Source organism: Poecilia mexicana, unplaced genomic scaffold, assembly GCF_051168715.1.
Source record: "Poecilia mexicana isolate PSO_F unplaced genomic scaffold, ASM5116871v1 scaffold_19, whole genome shotgun sequence".
Lineage (NCBI taxonomy): Eukaryota > Metazoa > Chordata > Actinopteri > Cyprinodontiformes > Poeciliidae > Poecilia > Poecilia mexicana.
In genome coordinates, this window is record NW_028263388.1 from 23,952,979 (window position 1) to 23,959,805 (window position 6,827).

Here is a 6,827-nt window from a genome sequence, read left to right on the forward strand (position 1 = left end):
TTAAATCTTTAAAGGCTGATGGAAGAATTACTCCAAAGAAACATTTATAGATATACATAACTGCTTGATGGATAAAAATCCAACAAAAATAAATATCACCCTGATATCATAGAACTCTAAACTATTGTAGCCCTGGGGTTTGAGAACCACAAGAAGTGGGGGTTTATGTCTTTTGATAGGTAACTGGGGTTAAGAATGGGTAAGAGAGTTACATCAATGTATAATTCGGCTAAAGAGCCCCCTGGTGGTTGAAGAAAAATCCACGTATAAGCCGCATGGTCCAAAGCTCAGGAAAAAAGAAGCGGTGTATAGTTCGGAAAATACGGTAAATATTTCTTACTGAGCACAATTTATTAAAAAAAAGTAACTAAGAGGAAATAATCACAGATAAAAGGAGCAAAGGGTTTAAATTAGGACTTATTACCATGTTAAAATGGACCCATCAATTGAGACATTCATCCAGTCTGACTGAACTTGAGGTATTTTGCAAAAATAAATGGTCTAAACTTCTGTCTCTAGTTGAGTAAAGTATAGGGAAACCTAAAAGACTTCCTGCTGCAACCACAGTAAAAAGTGGTTGAAGAACTCAGAGGGCTGAAGACAAAGCTGAAATTATTAGATTTGTTGCAGTGAATACTTTCCAAAATATATGCATAATTAAGATTACATCCTACTTCTGCCCCATACACTGCAAAAACACAAAATCTTACAAAGTATTTTTGGTCTAATTTTTACTGCAAATATCTTAATACATTTGAAATTAGACAAAACTCACTTACAAGTAACTTTTCAACAAGAATCAATAATTCATTAATATTGATGCAAAAGTTGGATTATTGACCTGTCCAGAGTCTGCCCCGCCTCTCGCCCATTGACAGCTAAAGATAGGCAGCTGCAATGATTGCAAAAGATGATTTTGCAACCATCTTTACAAGATTCAGGTCTGACCCCAATGGGATAAGGGTGTAAGAAAATGGATGGATGATGCAAAAGTACCAGTTCCACTGGCAGACTATTTCAACTATAACATGGGAAAAATATGTTGTTTAAAACAAATTGTGTTTTTGCATTCTAGTCGAGTCCTATTTTTGTGAGTTGTCATATAATCAAAGTAGAATAGGATGGGGATTGAAGATTAATGAAATGGGACAAATTGTGGCAGACAGTATGTAGAGCAAGGTCTTCATCCTTGGTCCGCAAGCTTTACATGTCCCCCATTCTGGCCCAACTGATTAAAATAATTACACTACCTCTTTAGCATGCCAAACAAACAAGATGAGAATATTGAGGAAGTCTAAGAAAAGCAGAAATGTTCCATTTTATTTGTTCCATTTTATTTTTTACTCATGTGTTGTGGAGAGACTTGAAGGACTGATGTACGACTGGACAAATGGCTAAATGATAAAATTTTCCCACATAGATTATATGAACTCTCTGGTTTATGATAAGGATCATAAAACATAAAAAAAAAATTAAAATCAGTACAAAAATACAGTGGATATAAATATTTGTGGATCAGTATTCACAGAATTTTTTGTTTAGCATATCTAAAATATTTGAAAGAAAATTTAGCTTGATAAGCAGAGATACCGAGGTATGATGATACTTGGCATGCTAATGGCTAGCTTGCAATCTAGAAAGACTGTAGAAAGCCTGAGGAAAGCCTCCACTGTCCATTATGTTAGGTTCCGTGTTTCTGTGTGCTTATTTTTGAGTTTCTCTGTGTTCAGTCCTGTGTTCCTGTTAGTCTCTGTCCTGTCCTCCCCGTTGATTGCTCCCCAGGTGTGTTCCATTTCCCCTGATTACCCCGTGTGTATTTAAACCCTCCTGTTGTCTGTGTTCCTCGTCGGGTCCTTGTCTAAGTTTGTCTACTGCCGTCGTGTCGTAGTTTGTCACTCGCCAGTTGAACTGTAAAGTCCTGGTTTGTGCTTGCTCCCGTCGAGTCTGATTAATCAGTTGCTACCGGTACTTAGCTGTGTGCTAGTCTCTGCCGTGCTGCCTGTATGGACTGTGGAGCTTTATTTTCACCATTAAATTCATCATCATCACCATAACCTGGGTCTCAGCGTTCTCTCCTCACCACTTCAACCCCCACCTCACGATAGAAGGACCCGACCACGACCGGTGAGGCTCGCAGATTATCATCATGGACCCAGTAACCACTACAACTCCACCGCTCTTCCCATTCCTCAAATCTAAGGACATTCACAACATCGAGTTCGAGGAGGATTTCTGTTATCTTTTCAATCTGTTTCACAATGACCCGTTTATGCTGGATTTGGTTCACGAGCTCCACGAAGAGTTTCTCGCCAAGAAAGTATTCACCATACCTGTTCCCGTTCCGTCCCTCCGCACCACCCCTCCGTTGCCTCCAGCCGCCACCTCCGTCTGCCCGTCTCCAGCCGCCACCTCCGTCTGCCCGTCTCCAGCCGCGTTCCAGCTCCCCGAGTCTGCTGCCGGAGCGCAGCCGCCCGAGCTCCCCGAGTCTGCTGCCGGAGCGCAGCCGCCCGAGCTCCCCGAGTCTGCTGCCGGAGCGCAGCCGCCCGAGCTCCCCGAGTCTGCTGCCGGAGCGCAGCCGCCCGAGCTCCCCGAGTCTGCTGCCGGAGCGCAGCCGCCCGAGCTCCCCGAGTCTGCTGCCGGAGCGCAGCCTTCCCCCGAGCCAGAGCTCCCCGAGCCTGCTGCCGGAGCGCAGCCTTCCCCCGAGCCAGAGCTCCCCGAGCCTGCTGCCGGAGCCCAGCCTTCCCCCGAGCCAGAGCTCCCCGAGCCTGCTGCCGGAGCGCAGCCTTCCCCCGAGCCAGAGCTCCCCGAGTCTGCTGCCGGAGCGCAGCCTTCCCCCGAGCCAGAGCTCCCCGAGCCTGCTGCCGGAGCGCAGCCTTCCCCCGAGCCAGAGCTCCCCGAGCCTGCTGCCGGAGCGCAGCCTTCCCCCGAGCCAGAGCTCCCCGAGTCTGCTCCGCCCGAGTTTCCTGAGTCTGCTCCGCCCGAGTTTCCTGAGTCTGCTCCGCCCGAGTTTCCTGAGTCTGCTCCGCCCGAGTTTCCTGAGTCTGCTCCGCCCGAGTTTCCTGAGTCTGCTCCGCCCGAGACCCCAGCCGGCCTTCCTGCCGGCCCGGCGGATCCGCCTCCACGTCTCTGCTTCCTGCGCCGGCGGAGGAGACCGCCGGACCCGCCTCCACGTCTCTGCTTCCTGCGCCGGCGGAAGAGACCGCCGGACCCGCCTACACGTCTCTGCTTCCTGCGCCGGCGGAAGAGACCGCCGGACCCGCCTACACGTCTCTGCTTCCTGCGCCGGCGGAAGAGACCGCCGGACCCGCCTCCGGGACTCCGGTTCCTGCGCCGGCGACGCCCGCCGGACCCGGCTCCCCGCCCACCCTGGTGGGTTGTTTTCTTTGTTTTGGACTGTTTTTTCTGGACTCTAGCCCTCCTGCCGTCGTTGCCTTCTCCGCCCACCCTGTTGGGTAGTTTTTTGTTGGACTGTTTTCCTATGGACTCTTGCCCTCCTTCCGTCGCCCCTCCACCCACCCTGTTGGGTTGTTTTGTGTTTATTTGGATTTTTTTTTTTTTGTGGGCGTCTGGTATCCGCCCTTGAGGGGGGGGTACTGTTAGGTTCCGTGTTTCTGTGTGCTTATTTTTGAGTTTCTCTGTGTTCAGTCCTGTGTTCCTGTTAGTCTCTGTCCTGTCCTCCCCGTTGATTGCTCCCCAGGTGTGTTCCATTTCCCCTGATTACCCCGTGTGTATTTAAACCCTCCTGTTGTCTGTGTTCCTCGTCGGGTCCTTGTCTAAGTTTGTCTACTGCCGTCGTGTCGTAGTTTGTCACTCGCCAGTTGAACTGTAAAGTCCTGGTTTGTGCTTGCTCCCGTCGAGTCTGATTAATCAGTTGCTACCGGTACTTAGCTGTGTGCTAGTCTCTGCCGTGCTGCCTGTATGGACTGTGGAGCTTTATTTTCACCATTAAATTCATCATCATCACCATAACCTGGGTCTCAGCGTTCTCTCCTCACCACTTCAACCCCCACCTCACGACACATTAGGGCTGTATAAGTAAATCGATTCGGCGATATATATTAATATTTTCCGCCCTCGGAAAGTATCGATCCGTTAAACCATAGGGGTCCATAGCCTTATAGCTCTTTTTAATGTATAGTTTGTTAAGGCGTAGCAGCAAGACTCCACCTCCCTCAGTCTCACTTTCAACTTGAGCTTAAAGTGCACATTATAAACTACACACCAGTTTTTAAATTGTGTTAATAGGCCAAGTATAACCGGAGTTATGCTAAAATTAGTAAACCATATTTTTCCGAATGTCAGAGAAATGTCAAAAGCGTCACCATTCCCCGGCTTTTCCGATTATGTGAGAAGGAATGAGCTTCCAGAGTCCTGTGCTTTTGGAAATGTAAAATCTTCAATAAATAACGATGGGCTTTATTTTTTTGCTGAGAAATGAAGCAAAGTTGCACAAGTAACCGTGAAAGAGAAGCGGAACGGAGAAGCGGAAAGGAGTAGCGGCGCGAACGGAGCAGCTGCAAAAGCAGTGAGATCGCAAAATTAATGCAAATTTCGACTGGTAGCATTCACTTTGTAATTAGTTTTTAGCTTAGCGGTTTCTGTTCTGTATATAAAGGATTACCTGAAGAATGAACATGGGTTGATAACATCCTGGCGCGCAGCGGCGCTGTGTTTTGAGCAGAAAGACGAAGAGGAAAAACCCCCAGCCGGAATCCGCGGCGCAGTGAGGATTCCCATGATAACAATGGCTGATCGATCATTCTTATTAGCAACAGACAAAGAGTATCAGAGACTGAGAGTACTATGAGATCCTGGCAGTCTGAGAGGCAGCTACTCAGAGATCCAAGCAGGGGAATAGCGGCGCTGCATAGCTGCAGGGAGTCGATCACTACAGGGTGAGGCGGAGCCACTACTTTAGCAGTTAGAAGAAAGCAGCTTACAGCCACGGCTAACTCCGGGAGACAAGGTAAAAAAATGCCTTTTTCCCCATAGACCAAAAGACTGCATTTGTGGCTGCATTTTTACTCCAAAATGCAGCCACAGTCTCCAAAAGAAAAAACATAAGTGGAATCATTTGCATATTGAGAGTCTACAGAGGCTGATAATCTCCCCACTCTGCTCCTGGATTAGTTTAAATTTTTGAGTTTTATGTCAAATCCACATGAATTAAATGACAGAAACTAATTCTCTCACTGCATCTTTGATTCATTTTGTCCAGCTGCAGACTGTTAGACTGTCCAATCAGTCAGGTATTGTGTAGTTGGTGCTTATAATCAGTTTTCAGTTAACTAAATTGAAGTCTGTGGAACACAAAATGTCACTAAATCACTCTGTCCTTCTAAAATCTTTCAGAAAATCGTAAAAATGCACTGAATCATAGCAAATTGTATCGCCCAACAAATATCGTAATACATATCGTATGGGGACCAGAAAATCGTATATCGTCTCGTGAAATTATTGTATTGCTACACCCCTACTGTCCATATTAATGCATATTGAGGTATATTAAGTGTGTGTGGTAGTGTAAGGAAAACTGTTTTAAGAGACTCTCCCCCAAATATGGCTGTTGATTCATTTTTGCTCAGAGTTGCCTGATTAAAACAGTTTTAATCTATTTCATTTTTGCTGACTTTAAAGTGTAACCAAACCGCAACTAAAGAGAGGATTTCGAAATGGTAAGAAGACTGCTTTGTTCTGTCACATCAATACATGCACTGGATTTTTTTATTAAGGATATCAGAGTAAAAAGGCTAAATACAAATTCATGTCATGCTTTTTACATTTTACTTGTACTACCATTTTTTTTTATTTTACAACAATGTATCTATTTTTTGTTTGGTTTATAACATAGTAAAACACCGGGGAAACTTTCAAGGTGGTATGAGTGTTTTGTTTTGTTGCCAGGGATTGAATGAAAATAGAAAGTGCAAAAAAATGTCTTCAGTCAAATGGCTGGAAATTATTTTATGTTGTCCTGTAGTGCATTGTTAATGTTTACTTCTGCTTATTTTGTGCAAACTTAGCTTAGTAATCTTTTCTTTGTATGATACACTTAAAAAGAGGATGTTTTTTCGAAAAGGTTTCTGTATGGATCCCCACCTCCCCCTCCATACACACATTCTTGCACAAAACCACATAGCATCAGAAAGCTCCATGCAAACAACAGTGTGTTGATTACCATCTGTATATTTTATGAATAAAACAGACTAAAGCACTAGATATTTGATGTAAAAGTAATCAGAGGCTATTAGTGAAATCAATAAGAGATACAGTGCAAAAAACACAAAATATTTCCAAGTATTTTTGGTCTAGTCCTAGCGCAAATTTCTTAGTACACTTGAAAAAAAAGAAAGAAGCCAAAACTAACTTACAAGTAACTGTCCAGCCAATTAAAGGAGCTTATATTAAGTAGATAATTTCTTAAAACCAATAAAAGAGTACTAGTTCTACTGGTACATTATTTAACATATGATGAGACATTTTCCCATGCTACAAGTGAAAAAATCTGTCTGGTGGAACTGGTGCGTTTGATCACCATTAAGGAATTATTTACTTATAACAAGTTTATGTACACTGCATCAAAAATTTTGTGTTTTTGCACAAGGTAAACTATGCAGCATCAGTAATTCATCAAAAGCACAGTAGAAAGATTGCACTTACTTCAGGAAGAGAACAGATACTGATCTATCCGGGCAGGCAACAACAAACACCAATTCTGTTACCTCCACCCATTGTTTTACCCTGAACCAACTAAAGCTGCTAGATTTCACATTACAATTTTAAAGGTCAGAAGAGAAAAAGGGTAAATGAAAATATGTCTCTTCTGA

At 44.4% G+C, this 6,827-nt stretch overlaps 1 protein-coding gene across 1 annotated transcript in view; it reads right to left on the reverse strand.

The window, feature by feature from the left end:
* Positions 1-6,779, reverse strand: part of LOC106909826 (fructose-bisphosphate aldolase A) — a 41,595-nt gene extending 34,816 nt beyond the window's left edge. Inside the window, exon 1 of the mRNA XM_088000967.1 lies at positions 6,661-6,779. The gene's annotated coding sequence lies outside the window, so the exon portion shown is untranslated. The remainder of the gene's footprint in view (positions 1-6,660) is intronic.
* Positions 6,780-6,827: the final 48 nt, after the last annotated feature.